Source organism: Lepisma saccharinum, chromosome 1 (genome assembly GCF_977018435.1).
Source record: "Lepisma saccharinum chromosome 1, izLepSacc3.1, whole genome shotgun sequence".
NCBI classification, from domain to species: domain Eukaryota; kingdom Metazoa; phylum Arthropoda; class Insecta; order Zygentoma; family Lepismatidae; genus Lepisma; species Lepisma saccharinum.
The window spans coordinates 117,198,339-117,216,241 of record NC_139229.1 but is presented as its reverse complement, the minus strand read 5'-3'; the positions used below and the strand labels follow the sequence as shown (position 1 = coordinate 117,216,241).

At 39.3% G+C, this 17,903-nt stretch overlaps 1 protein-coding gene across 1 annotated transcript in view; it reads right to left on the bottom strand.

Annotated features, from left to right (window-relative positions):
• LOC145999936 (dymeclin) overlaps nucleotides 1-17,903 on the bottom strand; it is a 75,409-nt gene that overhangs the window by 56,468 nt on the left and 1,038 nt on the right. The window lies entirely within an intron of this gene.

The window sequence follows — 17,903 nt, the reverse complement described above, 5'->3', positions numbered from 1 at the left end:
GGCTAGCGCTTCTCTCTCTACCTGGGAGTATCTCCGCTCCGTCTCACTGAAGGTGGTAGAAGAGCAGGCGATAGTCTGTAAACCGCTTTCAACTCGATGACACAATTGTGCGCCACAGCCGAAAGGAGAGCCATCAGTGATAAGTACTACTGGCTTTGTTGGGTCGAAAGGCACAATAGGATTTACCTGTCGAAGTTCGCCCTTAATGATGCTGTCGAACTCGTGTTGACAGTTATCGTCCCAGTTCCGAGAGACGTTTTTCTTGAGTAAAGAAAGTAAAAAGTGAAGTTTCGAAGCTACATTGGGTACAAACGTTCGATGAAAGTTGATCATCCCGATGAAGGAACGTAATTGTGATTTGTCTTGAGGTGGTGAAGAATTTAGGATGGCCTCCAAGTTCTTGTCTGACGGCCGTATACCAGTGACGTCAATCTTGTATCCTAGGTACTCGATAGATGAGGTTAGGAATTGGCTTTTGCTGGCGCTCGCTTTGACATTGTGTTTGGCCAGACAATTCAGGACATCACACGTGCGTGTGAAGCATTGTTGCAATGTTTCACCTCCGATGATGACGTCATCAAAGTAGAAAGAAACTCCGGGAATGTCATCTAGAATCTTCGCTAGGACCATTTGAAACAGATCTCCACTTATGTTTATGCCAAAAGGTAGTCTGTGAGGTTTATATAAGCCCCAAGGTGTGTTGACGACAGTGATGCCTTTGGCACCTTCAGAAAGTTCCAACTGTCTGTAAGCCATTTGAAGGTCAATTACCGTAAAGTATTTACACCTGGCCAACTTAGAGAAAATATCCTCGACTCTAGCAATGGGAAACTTGACGTTTTCAGTCATTTTATTCACCGTTTCTGAGAAGTCAGTGCAGAGATGAAGTGAGCCATCTTTTTTGGTAACATCGACAAGTGGTGAGGCCCAATCAGAATATTCGACCGGTTCCCATAACCCTACTTTCACTAGATTTTGAATAGAATCCTGAACACAGTCTCGAATACCGTAAGGAACTTCGTAATGTCTACGAAATATCGGTGCAGAGTTGGATCTCAGTGGTATATCGACCAAATAAGGTGCAACGGGCTTGGACAAATCAGCATCAAAGATTTTCTCGTATCTAGAAGAAATTTCTCGCCTTAGGTCGTCGCCACCAGCGTTAGTAATAGTACCTTGTACTGTGTTAGTTGAAAGAACACTGGCTGCAACTTATTATTGCCTCCAAGATGGTTGAATAATGTCCAACCACGTACGACTGATCAATGGATATAAAAGTTTCTCCTGACAGAGAAAGACAGGTAAAGTATAATCTCTATTGTCTAAGTATAGTTTGACGGATGTTTGTGCTGTAACACGTACATATCCTTCGTATACACCTCGTAATCGTAGGTTAGAATTACATTTAACATAGTGTGGAAACAACTGATCAAAATACTTCTCGTTGAAAAGAGTAACAGCAGACCCAGTATCTACTTCACATTTAACAATACACTTATTGATTTCGAGATTTATTATGAAGCTATCCGAACTGAATTGTTGCTCCAAAATGTGTTGAGTAGAAGTAACCAGTGTGGAATGATGACTGAGTGCATCAGTGTTGAGATGGTTGAAGGTGAACGTAGACAACTCATCGGATGTAGTGCTCCGTGAGGTTGAACTGGACGTTCTATGCCCGGCTCTATCTTTCTGCTTCTTTCTGCATCGTATATTCAAATGGCCTTGTCGTTTGCAGTAGCTACAGATTGCATTTCTTGCCGGACATAGACCTTGTGGGTGATTCTTTGTGCAGTTGCCGCACTGGGAGTGAAGATTTTGCTTGGTAGCAGTTGAGTTCTGAGGTTGATTGTAGCTCTTCTGCCTCGTTTCGTCCGAGCGTGAACTCGTTGAAGGGTCTGTTTGACGATCTGGATTCATCCATGTCAAATTTCTTGAGTTGGTGGCAAAAGTCACAGAACCTGTATTGTACTTATTCGAGAATATTTTAACTTCTCGCTCTAATAACTCACAATGCAAAGCAATTTCTTGACATTTAGCAAAGGAAAGATCACTTTCGGACAATAATCTTTTCTGAGCAGAATCTGAAAGTATACCAACAAGGAATTGTTGAACAAGTGCCTCATCTAAATACTGTTCATATGCACATTTGGCTGCTTGTTGTTTGATTCTCACTACGAATTGAGTAACTGATTCTCCTTGAGACTGAATACATTTTCGAAACTTGAACCTCTCTGTAAACTTGTTGGTTTTGGGCCTCAAGTGCTGAACCATTTTGTCATGAATGACAGCATATGTTAGATTACATGGCATTTCAGGAGCCGTAATATTGTGAAGTACTTGGAAAGCCTTAGGACCAATGACTGCTAATAGAACTGCTGCTTTTCTTTCATTTGCCACATTCTGGGCGAGACACAGTTGATCAAAATGCATGAAATAACTCTCGATATCTTCATTTTCTTCAGCAAATGTAATGTTGAGAGCCATGTTGTTGAAACGTCAAATTACGTTAACTGATGGAAATAACTGGAAAATATAAAAGTTACGATGTGTAACTGAAACTTGCTTTTGCTTAAGCGTGAACAAAATTAGCAAACTGAATGTTACCTGTAAAACACAGTCTTGTTGATTTGCTACATGAAATCGTACTTGTCACTATCCCGTGCTGATATGATTAGAATCCTTCAAATCTTCTGTTCACTGTCCACAGCGCCAAATTGATAGGTTCGGAGTGAAGGACATGGTAATGTGGATTAATATACGTTGCACAAGATAAAAACCAGACGGTTAACAATTAACATATTTAATAGAAACTGGACGTTATGTTCGAAACATTCAAATACATTGAACCATGAGAAAGCAAGAATTACACAGAATACATCTGCTTATTATTTATCTTCTTCTGGCCGTGAAGACCATACTTTGTAGCCATATCATAATACCTGGACCGTATCACAAATTTTCTGGACAGATGAGGCCTCATTCAAGATGAACGGTCGCGTAAACAGACACAATTGTTTATTGGAGTGATACCAATCCACACAAAATTATGACGGAAGAGATAAACGTCCCTGGCGTCACTGTATGAGGTAGTAACCTCATTATGAAAACATTCCGTTCACTGCAACATGATGGAGCACCGCCTCATTGTAGTGTTGTTGTGAGGGAGTTCTTGGATGAACATTTCGATGGATCGATTGGTCGTTGTGGTACGACAGACTGGCCACCACGTTCATGTGACCTCACACCATGCGACTTCTCCATGTGGGGTATTGTCAAAGACGAAGTGTTTTCCGAGAAACTGCAGGGTTTGGTTCACTTGCAACAGCTAATCAAACAATCATTCAAGAGATTGGATGACAATCCTCAATTGTGTCATGATATTTGCAAATCAGTGCTGAAGAGATGTACCTTGTGCATTGAACACTTGGGGGGGGGGGGGGCAGTTTGAACAGTATTTGAAGTACAAACGACAGTTTCAAGTACAATAAAGATTGTCAAGTCACCTAGGTACTAGGTTCTTTTATTTGATTTCTTCATTTCATTCATGAGGACAATTGGGGAGCTACTTGAAACGAAGAAGCAGTAGCAGGCTCTGGTCTCAAAAACCAAAAAACAGCAATGATAGGACTCCATGTACTGATGTGTCACCCAATGAAAAAAAAATCTAATTAAGTCGGGACACACATATTTCTTCAGTTTTGTGATTACTTACTGCATGTTTTCTGGGGGAATGATTTTTCTCCCTTTGAGCCTTAAGGGAACATGCAGCAGCATAAAAATACAACACTAGCCTGTGTCCAATTTGACAGTAAACGAAGAATGGCTGCTACATGAGAAGCACGGATGCTTACATAAGTTAGGCCAAAGTTCCTTTTGTTTTATTGTGATTTTAACTTGGCTTGATTTCGATTTAGTTCTGTTGACACATTCTGCAGAGTTTAGCAATTACTTAAGATTTTGTTCAATATATGCTTTCATAGTTAGGTTAGACAGGACAGGTTTGGTTCTCTTAGCATTAAAATAAAGTCCCTAAATGCATTCTACTAAGGTTCCGATTTACTTCTACATTAATTCTCACTAGTGTACGATACTTACAGTCGCTCGTCAACAGAAAATACATTATCCATGGGAAGTAATTTTTAAGTTGTTTTTTCAAACATTAATAGATTTTTCGAAAGCCAGAGAGTGCTCATTACGGAAGGATCAAATTTCGTGTGACAATGATTGCCAAAATTCTACGATAATTAGATAAAATATAATATAAAACAATCTGAACCGTTACCCTTAAGTTAATTTTTAGATCTTTTATTTGTTGATACATAATACCTTTCAAAACTCTAGACTATGCTGATTACTTTCTTGAAGGTTCAAATTTATTTTCACAATCATTTCCACTATTCTGCAAGATTTCCAAATTCTCCAGCAAAAAATCTGAGAGACATATAGTGGGTCGGATCTCACTTTAAACTATAAGTCATTGAAAGCTTCAAGTTTCTGTCATTACACCAGGTGTTAAATAAATGGAATGAGATTCTTTGCATTAGAAAACAATGTTTAATTGGCAGACAAGAAAAACCGTGACGAATGGGTAAGTTGCGCTGAAGACTGTGGTCATTCTACAATTACAGAAAGTACATTACATTCTACTTTGTACAAAAAGTACATTATGAAACACATGACAAACATTATCCAAGTCTCTGAACATACCCCAAGCTTCAAAGACATCTCCTCAAGTCCCCCGATTTTTCATAATCCTGTAGAATGTTCCTTATCCTTTGATCCAAACTGACGGCACACTTTCGTCGCTTTCCACAAACTCCTCAATGTCCTTCAGTACAGTCGTCTGATGGCATGCATCTTCTTTCAACTTACATAGGAACAGGGACGTAGCTAGGTTCATCAGTTTGGGGGGGCCCAAATGTCAGAAATTTATCGATCAAACCATTAAGAAATTTTACAACAACCAACATTATGTATGTATGAGGGTATATATGAATGTATGTATGTGTGTGGCAGAGTGGTTAGCACATCGCGCTGCGACGCCAAGGGTCCCTCTTTCGAATCCCGCTCGGACATGGTTGTTTGTGAATGTCCATTCATCAATTTCATCATTTCATCACTCATCCCCATCTTCGCAAATTACCCAAGAGGCACAAAACGCGAAGTAAAATAAAATAAATCATTATCAGGGTGGCTACAAACAAGCAGAAATGAAATTCCCTGACTTTTCGAGGTTTTCCAGGACAAAATTTACATTTTTCCCTGACAATTACAAACTAAATTAAATCGATGTTTTTGCAAATAGAAATAATAAACTCACACAGATCCACGTATGGTTTTTTAAAGTACCAATATTATCTTCTATGAAATTGACTTAATTTCTCTATTCTCTATTCTCAAACTGCAAAATAGTGAATTTGGAAAATTATTACATTTCACAAGCTAGGGAAGGATTACGGAATTTTATCATAAGCAGTAAGTTTAAAATAAAATGCTTGATTATTTTTAAAGTTACGACTAAATGAGATAAAAGTGAAGAGTGATTGATTAAGAAATACAATTTGTAAATTTATCAATCTCCTTATACATTCTCGGTATTATATGTTGATATTTCCACTGAGGTTTGGAACCCTCTGGTTGCAAGAACCATGAGTGCGGACTCATTTTTCCATGCATAAAGCTACTTCTCTCTTCACTGTAAAGCAAACAACTTAACTCTTGCATATAAGTGAAACAATTGAATCGAACAAAATAAAGTGTCATATGGCCTTATATTATTAATGGGATTTCTGCTTCAGTACAGTATATCCAAGTGAAGTACTGTGAAACAGACAACATGCAGTTATACTATTAATGCTGAAGAAAAGGGTATGTAGGTATTAGAAATTTAATGCAAGGAATTTATAGAATTGCATTGTATAAGTACCTGATTTAGCTAACCACACATTAAAACAGGAACACTAATAATAAAAGCTTCTGAAAGTTCATATACGAGGGGCATCCTGAAAAAAGCTCCAATGGTACCTATACGCAGCACTAGTGGTCGGAGAGCGACACACACACATGCAGACAGGAAGAAGTGGCATGTAGCTGTAATCTGGTACAGTTGCAATGCAGCCGTTTTAGAATAGTTCTAGGTTAAAGATTGCAGCTCTCATACAGTCTCCCTCCGACTGCGATGTAGCCTACATTGCAAGCTCAGAATTTGGCACAGAGCCACCAGCAATCATGTGAGGTGTGCAGACCGGACGTCGTGAGTGATAGTAAGGTCAGACGATGGCGCAGACAATTCACGGAAGGCCAAACGAATGTGCACAACCCCATACAGCTGAGTACACGTGGGCCCCTTGCATCACTTCAGGTGAGAGGTCTTGTACCACTCCCTGTACAGCCCTGGCCTTGAATGTACAGACTTTCATCTCTTTGTTTAACTGAAGAGGTTTCTGGCAGGGCAAGGATTTGACAGCTACACTGCGGTAGAGATAGTTCCAGTCTTTGCTGTCAGACACATATGCCATGGGCATACAAAATTTAGTGCCATGTTACGACAAATGCCAGAACAACGGTGGTGATTATGCCGAAAATTAGGTTAGGACTCACTGTTACTAATGCAATAAATTACAGTTGATATTCATTTTTTATTTATGCCTAATCGGTAGAGACCATGATATTTTTTTTTTTTTTTTTTTTTCAAAATGGTGTATTTTCTTATATTTTATTTTTTACTATACGGTGTTGTTTTCCCCAAAATTCACATTTTCATTTTAGCACATTTTCTGGCAAATATCTGAAATTATACCTTCATGGTGTTTTTAAACTACTGTTTCAAATTGTAAGTCACATGGCTTACGCCTCTTCGTGAGAGTTTGATATCTTGAAAGTTATTTTGGGAACGTTATTTTCCATACCCTTTTTTAATTTTAAGGTAAGGATTTTAGATAATGGAATTTTCCCCGTATATACTGAAGGGTGCATAATGACCATAAGTGGCGATGCACCCAAAAAATTAAAATCATTCAATCTCACGTGACAGATACCGATATATTATGGCACCAAACATTGGCATTATCTTTTTTTGACTTGTTAGTGTTAAATTTCCCAAAATTTGCGTTTTTGTTTTAGAACATTTATCTGCCAAATATACTGAAACATAATACTCCATTGTGCTTCTAAACTATTATTTTAAATTGTAGGTCACAAGGTCTACGTATTTTCGTGACATTTGATATGTTGGAACAGATTTTTGAGGAAGTAAAAGTAAATTGCTCCCCTGCACTTTTCCATGAAGGTGTATAGTAGGGATGTGGAGTTACGGCACCACACTTTTTTTATCACAGCTGAAGGTGAGGGTGATGTGATCAGCACCTCGCTCCTAGCTACCTTTATCCCTCAAAGATTCCTCAAGGTACCAGCTTCATATGATGCTGGGTGGGTGCTGGAGCACTTTGAATAGAAGGAAAACATCCCGGTTCTCTACCGCAGGGGATCGACCCCGGGTCTCTCACATAGTAGTCAGACGCCCTAACGACTGAGCTCATTTATTACTCGCTCGACAAATGCCGATGGTGCGCACTTAGCTTGGTAATTCAAAACATATCTCGTGCGACAAATACGAAGATGTGGCTCCCGTGTGACGGTAGATACGCACTCGATCTCCTGTTAGAACCCTGCCACTTTGCTCTGGGATGCAAATGGTTTTGATAGAAGTTGAAAAAATCGTGGGAAATACATGATTTAATGTGGCTGTCTGAATTATTCCATGTACGTATAACTCTATAGTTTACTCTTGAGTAAAATGTTGGAAAACCTGCATGTTCTATGTACACAAACATGGCCTAGAAAAGACAAGAATGTTGGTTTTCATGGAATTTTTCGTTCTTTTAGGACATTTCTTTTTAAAAAATCGCTAAAAACGCCAACAATTTCCATTTTATGACAAATTCGTATTTTTTCGATGTTTCGAACAGGCAAAAAATGTGTCCAGACATCACTTCACATTCCTAAACATAACTTCGTAGCAATTACAATTTTTCACGGTTTTCGCGTCTGCGAAAAATCAATGTCCCTACTAATTGGAAATTACTTTCTGGCCACCCCACGTATAAATCAATAGATGGAAAGTGAAAATTTAGCAGAGCTGGCAGAGAGAAGTCAATTCTTGAAGAAAGTGATTTGCTTTTATGATTGAATAATTCGACTAAATATGATATTAAAATATTTACGTATTTATTATTAGTATTTTATTTCATAATATTGGACATTAACTTACTCAGTGAGAGATTAATGACCATCTCTCATGAGTTTAAACAGACAGGACAGAGAGTGGCGTTAATTTCATTGCAATACTAGTGTTGCAGTAAATTTGAGGTTGGGAGCATGCACTTGCCAATTTTTATAACGTTCACCAATGCAGATTTATGTTTCACTTTTTCCTGATATTATTCAATATATATCCCATTTGGTTGGATTCTTCTTGATATCTAAGAATAGTGCAATGTCATTGTAAACGTATGTTAACTTGTGCGAAACCAGTAATACGTCAGGATGATGAAAGAAAACCTTCGTAAGCACTGCTACATTAAATAAGATGAAGTGAGCCTGAAAAGTAATAAAATTCCAGCAGCATATTTGCAGTCTAAAGCTCTTCTTGATTATGCATTCGAATTTTGTTGAATGTTGCAGTCCATGCAAATTCTTTCACATGTTGTAGTGAGATACTTTGTCGACAAAAATCATATGTATCAATGGAACCTATTTGTTTCCATGTTCCTTCAGTTTGCCCAACAAAATGCCTTACTACGACATCCTACAACTATCGGATGGCGCCAGCCGCTCTTATCCCCTCCATCATTGACAAGTCCCCTTAGTACTCCCATACAGACAAGAAAAAATGATATTTCAATGCATTTTCCATGTAATATTTAGAGGCTTAACCTTTACTCCCCCGATGATACCATATGGTATCATCAGAGTAAGGTCGTACTGGCCCGATGTAACCATATGGTACCATGGTGCTGATTACGAAATGAATGTGCTTTTCGGACCTTCATACTCTTATGTTTGAGTGGAAACTCTGACACAGGCCTGGAGCAAGCCTGGGAAAATCATATTGATGACCAACCTTGCCCCTCTCCACAAAATATCCATGCCACATTTCTGAACAGAGTTTCACATTTTGGCTCATTATTCAACTTGTTTGACACCCAGGAACATGAAACATTTTTCATTCTCTTTGGGAACGTCCATTCTTTGAAGAGAATACTAAGTTTTGCGCCTTCTTCCCAAAATAGCGGGAGAAGAGGGGAGGGCAAACTCCAGATTTTTATGTTGTTTTTTTATTGAAATTCGGTGGTCGAAACCCCCCTTCCTCGGTTCGGCGTTCTGAAATATACACAGTTGCATACTATGATGTTTTAGCTGAAAAACAAAAGTTATCCAAAGTAGATTGCTCCCACAGTGCCCGAGTTATAACAATTTTCCTCCAAAAATGCAAATTACATATTTTTCGTAAAAAAAAAATTATTACATTTTGGCTTATTATTCAACTTGTATGGCACCCCAGAACATGAAACATGTTACGTTCTCTTGAGAAATGTAAATTCTTCGAAAAGAACACTAAAGTTCGCGCATTCTTCCCAAATAGCGGGAGAAGAGGGGGCAAACTCCAGATTTTTATGTTTTTTCATTGAAATTCGGGGGTTGCGCCCCCCAACCTCCCCCCCTTCCTCGGATTGGCGTTCTTAATTGTACACGGTTGCATGCTCTGGTGTTTTAGCTGCAAAACAAAACTTATCCGAAGGAGATTGCTCCCATTGTGCCCGAGTTATAACAATTTTCTGAGCAATATGCAAATTACCTATTTTTCGAAAAAAACAGAGTTTCACATTTTGGCTTATTATTCAACTTGTGTGGCACCCAAAAACATGAAACATGTTTCATTCTCTTTGGAAACGTCCATTCTTTGAAGAGAATACTAAGGTTTGCGCCTTCTCCCCAAAATAGCGGGAGACGAGGGGGCAAACTCCAGATGTTTATGTTGTTGTTTTTTTCATTGAAATTCGGGGGTCCCACCCCCCAAGCACCTCTTCCTCGGTCCGGTGTTCTGAATTGTACACGGTTGCATGCGCTGATGTTTTAGCTGCAAAACAAAAGTTATCCGAAGTAGATTGCTCCCATAGTGCCAGAGTTATAGCAATTTTCCTCCAAAGAATGTCCGAATTTAAAATTCCCGCCGAGAAGCCCAGGCGAGAGAAATTTCTCTTTCTCTTTCTCTCTCTCTCTCTCTCCTCCTGCCATCACTGGTTTCTGGCGCCGTGGTTATGTTGCGCATAAAAGGGGCCTAAAAGTTGAGGCCGAAACTTACGAACGAGATTTCCTGTTCCCGTGCAGAGTTCCATAACGATATCTTTAAATAAGTAAATAATTTTTTTTAAAAAAAAGTCAAGACGACGAAATTCCCTGACTTTTTTTGACACCTCAAATTCCCTGACTTTTCCCGGTTTTCCAGGTGTCGCCACCCTGATTATATATATATATATATATGAGAGAGAGTGAGATACAGAGAATGAGAGACAGACAGACATTGTTAAATTAAAATCAACTCTCATATAGTACACACACATGCCACTCACCATCGTACGCAGGATGTATTTCTGGCAAAGGGGGGGGGGGGGGGTAGAATTGTAAAAGTGAATAATACACTCTCGGGGGTTAAAATTATACTAAGAAAAAATAATAATCGTGGCTAATTTTAATGCGGGTGAGCTTGATTGAGTTGGCGTTTTAAGACCACTTTATGCACAGGAAGGTTAATCGGAACTGGACCTACAGTTTAAGGTGGGATCTGAACCACTGTGTGCCTCTGCTGGGATCCGAAACCGGGAACCCTTGATTACAAGCGCCGAAGCTACCACTACGCCATTGGGAGGCCAGTAATGGCGGTTCGCTTGCTTCATTGATTGATTGATTTTACTTTGCTTTTCTGCCACTTTTGGCTAATTGCTAAGATCAGGATGAGTATTGATATGATGAAATTGATGAATGAACACTAACAAACACCCATGCTGAGACTGGAATTCGAACGCGGGACCCTTGGCGTCATAGCACGATGTGCTAACCGCTCCGTCACGGGGGCGGCTAATGGGGGTTTGCATTTGCCACTTTTTTTTTGTTTCTTAGGTCACCAGTCCAAATTCTCCGACAGACCGACACCGAACAGCGGCATATTTATTTTATTTGTGAAACAAAGTTTCTACTGATTTCCAGTCATAAACTAATTCTGGAAAAAGTACATTCGTGATTCTATTGTGTTCAAGCTGGCAGAGACAAATTTGAGGGTACTGCCCCGCACACTTGCATTTAGGGTGACCAAATTGAGGAAGGATAAAAAGGAACGGACATACTGTCGGCCAAGGAGAATTCTCTTTGTCGTCGGCATTCAAGGCCAGAAGCCAGAAGGTCCACTGGGCTCTTTTCCACTCTCTTGTGTTTACAACCGCGGGAGGGTTTCTCTGACGTCAAGATAAAACTGCCTTCCGAGTATCTCATACTTCAGTACTACAAAGCACGTAGTGCTGTTGTTTCTTAGATAAATGAGCAGGGGTGCAGATTTATAGATGCTAAAAACTTTTACAACAGCAGGCAAATAGGAACCCAACATGATGAAAATACACGTATGCACTTGATGGCACAAGTGTTGACTTGATTGTTTTGGTATTTTTTGTATTTTTCTTATATTTTCGACACTTTATTTACAGTCGGTTAATCGCAACGAATATGATGAATAGTAGCTAGATGATTTTGATGATAGGGATAATGCTTCATTCAAAGGAAACAATAATATTAAGAAGAAGAAATGTGAATTTGAGCACATTGGAGGGAAGAACTTGGAAATTGTGGATACATTTACTGTTTTGCTTCATTGTTATCCTCCCCTTTTATTCCTACGATAATATCTAGTTCTCAAAAACTGGCTTTAATCGCGACGTTGAGGACGAATGATGATAAGATGAAAGGACAATCACGAAGGAACATTGACAAGACAAAACAGAACCCGTCATAAGATTACACATACCAGAGCCTCATTAATCTGCAACAATGTAGTCCACAGTATACCACGTGGAAGAAAGGTTGATACTTGAGCGCCCTCCGTAAACATCACTCCCTATTATAAATAATATTGGTGTTTACTGGGATACCACAAGCGCACGTGTGTGTTTATGTGTGTGTGCGTGTAACAAAAAAAAAAATCATTACGCAATATTAATAACCACGTTGGTTTTGAGAGTAGAATTTTATAGAAGTGGATGTTGTCTTGTCTGTTATTTCAGTTTTCATAATGTAACATAGACACCGACATAATCCTTTAGCGGTGTATACTTGCACCAAGATAACTGAAACATCGGAACTACAGACTTCCCTTCCTCTTTCTTTCACCCTGACACTTGTATGCTAGGATTTCAAATGCGGTGATGGATCTGTAATATGGGAATATAACTCCAATAAATCCTCAGCTTGACATCTCATGTATAGCTATAGTTTATACCAGAACCGAACCTAGCACCTTTAATTTCGAGGTGATCGTGTTACCCACTACTTTCGGGGAGGTCCCTGTCTGTTTTCCAACTGGTTGTGAACTTCAAGAATGATGATGCTGGATAATAAATTTTACATATCTTTATGGCATAATTTCTTAAAAAAATAATCTTGTTTGTGACTGCAGAACTAAATATTTGATGGCACTGGATATAACAGATTTCGCACAGTTATTGGCTAATTTTATTTTTTTGCGTGAGCCGAACTTGGTTTTTTTTATGCACCCAGGGATGCTACTTTCCTTCAGCCCACTTCTACAGTTTTTACAAAATTCCGCTTCTTACATGAAGCATAATACGTTATGAAACCAGATGCCCCAGGCTCTAACTCTGGTCAGGCATGGGTGTACTATGCTTGTCCCATCATCATTTCTCCAGTTCATCATTCATCCTCACCACCGCGATTAACGAAAAGCAACGAAAAATAACCAACCTAGAAATGGAATTAGAAAACGTTCTCTCGAAATTGCACAAGTTGAGTACACTACCCCATGGGAAGAAAATAACTGCTTCTGTGAGTAATGATTCATTGATGTGCTTTATTTCTTTGCTTTTTGTGCCACTTTCGGCTAATTTGCGAAGATGAGGATGAGTGATGATATGATTAAATTGATGAATGAACACTCGGCAAACATCCATGCTCAGGCCAGGATTCGAACGCAGGACCCCTGGCATCGTAGCGCGATGTTCTAACCACTCCGCCATCTTCCTTGAGTAATTATACAAATGATAACAGAAAATGCTTTAGAATTTGAAAAGCTAATGTATGTAAAGTGTGTAGATCATGGTTAATAATTTAGTACATGCCTCGTTATCTTCCATAAATGAGGGGTGGCTTATTCTCCATTATAGCCATGTTTTACGGCAACCACCCTCCCCCTGAAGTTTTATCTTGCAACGTCTATCACGCACAGCACTATGACTGTCTCCGTAATCTGAGACAGGAATGAAAATTGTTTCCAAAGAGCTCTGGAAGGAGTAACGTCGATCCCGAGGGACATTTGTTACCGCATACCAGTCAATCGGCCGAATTTTGACCTGACAGGGATGAAAAGTACATTTTCAAAAGACCTCCGAATTCCCTTAACGGGACGGGCTATTAAAATCATTAACGGCAGCTACTGCGTTGCATCTGTTTTCGACAGGTAAGAAGTAGAAAAATTAGTACAAGTCTTGCTTTGGCATTCATGCCGCGGGAAATTTGGGAGCAGTGTTTCAAACTATAAGCAAAAATTTACTGGAACAATTTTGCAATATTTGCCAACACAGAGGAATTTTATGTTTGTCAAGCCATGTATCATCTAAATAATCGTTGAACTGTTTAATCTTGTCGCTTTGTGGAGAAACCTCCATGAATGCAAGGAACCCAGCTTCGACATCAGTAATTGGGAGATGTACCAACGCAGCAAGCACACATCTCGACATGACGTCTAATATCTTTGTTCTCGGTGTACACTCTGCTTAGACCCACTCTCTGAACTGCCATCGACAGCGCTTGGTTGAAGTGGAAATTACATCCCTTTATATCCACTGCAGGCCAAGCATCCTGTGCTGCGGAAAATGCTGCAGATTCGAAGTCCATTATTATGATCTTGGGGTTAAACCCCGGACACCACCCTTTGACTAGATTAAAAAGTCGTATCTGGAAGAAGAGTGTACACTGCTGGTATAACACAAGTCACCTCGTCAGTACTCCCTGCATCTACGTGAATAGTGTACAACTGAGTGAACTGTTTTGGACAACTATCAAAAGTTCCATCGGCAAAGGCACAATTGATATTTTCCATAAAATGCCTTACTTCCTCCATAGCAAACATGAGAATTCTGAAACCATCAGTCGAATCAACCTGCAGAAAACTTTTCCCGTTAAAAAAACCTCATTTGTTCCTCCGGGATGATGATATGATATGTCCTCTGCCTTCTCGGGTTCTTGCCTGACACCAAGAGAGGCTTTCCGTAGCTTGTTCAAGCCCGACTTTTCCAACAAATACAGGGGAAATTTGGTAACCATTTTGTAACTGTTATCCTGTACAGCTTTCATCTCTTGTGAGGACACTTCAGGAACAGATACTCCTACATCTTCCCGTACTCTCTTCCTACAAACAGTCAGTGCCTTCCTCACTTCAGCTGCTGGTTATATTTGGTACACAGGTATGGTCCTTCTGCGAAATAATTGTTTATCCATTTGTCGATATTGTCGCCGGACAATATCCAGGCAGGCCTGAAATAACATAAAAAATATGGTTATATGGTGTATGGTTTCTACTAATTGCAATAAAACAAGAGAGAGATTATTATTATTACAATTTTTAAAGAAACTTACCCATAGCACTGATCCCTTGTTTCTCCTCTTGAGACGATAGAAGTATTGAAGTACTTCCAAGTCTGGTCTTTATATACATTGTCCTGTTTGTATTTCTATTCGTAGGAATAGTGAAAGGTGTATCTCTATTCGCAGGGGAAGTGAAAGGTGTAGCTCCATTCTATTTATATGGAAAAGTGACAGGTGTTTTTCTATTGGCTTACCCCATTCTATTTGTAGAATAAAATGAGTAGAATGGGGTTGGCAACACTTAACGCAAAATCCCCGCACCCGTTTAATCAAGCTTAGCATTTGGTAACCTGTTAAGTGTAACTTTCAGGTATATATTTCGATCAGGCCTCTATGTAAGAACTGCAAGCACAGGTTCAAAAATTATATCTATCAATATAGTAATTCTTCTACCTTCAGAATGAGCGACATAGCCTACTGTCTCTGTAAGCTTGAGGCAAAAATTAAAAACTAAGTAAAACCTCATGGAACGATAGTTTGGGATCTGGTATATGATCCCTGGAAACTTATCTTGGGAATAATAAAGAATACAGAGAATGTCTCCAATTTCCCTCCTACTTCTTATACTCACTAAATATGAAGTCCTGGTAACATATCTGAAGTTAAGATTTGGGTATCACGTGAAAAAATTGTACACTTACGTCTATATATATGTTACAAAATTATGTTCTTCATTACCGCGATCATTCTCCATACAGAAACATAGGAACCATGTTTGATGATATGAACAAGTGACGTTCGGTATTCGTTGTTCTGTCTACAACATTTCCACACTGTTCCTTCGTTACTAGCAGAGCATTAATTGTTGCTTCATTACTTGAAGATCATTAATCGTTGAAGCATGGTGGAACAATCCCACAACCTACGAGGAGAATGAGGAAGATGACGACAGTGAGAACGACGGGGTAGAAGAGCATGTGGAATGCAGACTTTGATTACAGGTAAGTTTGGCAACGGTGTTAGAGCGTTCTTCTAAAAAAATGGCATCTATGCACAGGTTGCCCCACGAACCATGCTCAGTAGCCCCACAAACCTTTCACGGATAGCCCCACGAAACATTTCCGGTAAGGTTAGGTCAGGCAAGCTTAGTTAAAATTTGGGTAAAACTATCATATGCGGGAAATCGCTCTAACTCGTTCATTCTCTACTTTTTTACACTCGTACTTACCTATTCTGCATTGCGAAACATTGTTTAACAAGGGATTTTGCTTTTTGAACGAAATTAGTATCTATTGTCAACATATCTAGTGATTATTGTTTGTTCTTTTCTCGCTTCCTGAACACGCAAAATAGTGGGCAAATCTTGACCAGCGTTGTGGTTCAAACGGCAAAGCAGTGTTTCAACGTTCTTAACAGAAAAATTCCCGCATAGCCCCAAAACCCATTCGGGATAGTACGACCATCCACGAATAGCCCCACGCACCATCACGGTAAGGTTAGGTTGCTTTGGTAAATGTGTTATATCGGAGACACATTTCTATTGGATATTTTGTTTCAAATGATTCCTACTTACCAATTGTGTATTGCGGAACATAGTTGAAGGTACCATTATGCTTTTTACACAAAAATAACTTCGATTTTTCACATTACAAATAATTCTTTTGGGTCCTTTCTTCCATTGCGTAACATACAATATGGCACGCACAGCTGTGGATATCGCGCGTCATGCTTATGTTTTGTCGATTTGAAGTGGGTAGGCAATGTTTCAACCTTCTTAACCAACCGAAAAATATCTAATTTCGTGTTCATTATGTCATCACAAACCATTAACGGATAGAACCAAAAACCATTCACGATAGCCCCACGAACCATTGACGGATAGCCCCAAAAACAATTCACGATAGCCACAAAAACCATTCACAAAGCCCCACGGACCATTTCCGGCAAGGTTAGGTTAGGTTGGGTTAGGTAAGCATATACATATACATAAGCAATAACATATTGCAAATAAGACTTTCGACGCTCGCGCCTTCTGCAGTTACATAATGGAAACAACGGCATAATGTTGTCGCTTTGCACAAAATACAAGTTTATTATATGAAAAGTGCTTTCTTCCAGGAACAAATATCTCGCAGATACTGGTAAAACTGAACAACTCTCTTCTTCCCCAAACCACAAATATCACATGCCGAACCAACACCAGAGAAACATCAACGAGAATATGTCATGCCGAGACAACCTCATATTTTCGAAGAATGTTCCTGATGTTATAGAACAATCCTTCCTACACTTCCCACAATGCCACCAAGCCAACTCAGAATCACCTGTGCCATACCTTAATCCCATGAACACATTCCTATGGTACCTTCTGGAACACAGTCCACATTTCCTTGCAGCAGCCAGCAGACCATTTCCCTGTAAGTCTCGTTTTACAAAGTCCTCTATGTCCTTCATCCATTCAACGTCTGTCAATCTCATCTTTAGTCCATATTTGTTAATTGGATGTCTCACAAATTTATTCTAATGTCTGCAGTCACACAAATCAATTGTAATGTCTGAAATGTCCAACCCGCCAATACATCACAATAACATATTGCAAATTATCCCATTCCACATGTCAATCATAAGAAGAAAAAAGAGAATATGTAGACGTGCGCCTGTGACGTGAATCCATGATACACAGCCATGATGGAAGCCCTGGAAAATTGTATGAACAATACGTAGGTAAGGAATTTAAATATTAAAAAAATGTAAGTTTCGTAGCACGTAGAACTCCAAAAATTACTATCCGCGCTCCAGAATTTCTTTCTTCACACTTAGCAACACATAATCTTCATAAGGAAAAAAAATTCCTAGCAAAATCGAGGGTGAGTTAGTTAGATGACCACGGAGCCTTCCTTTCTTTGCTTCCGAAACATACAATTTGGCGGGCACATCTTGACTCATGTTGTGGGTATGCAGTGTTTCAACCTTCTGCACTGAAAAATACCTACTATCATGTTAGTTAGTGGAAATTATACATTATGCACGGGTAGCTG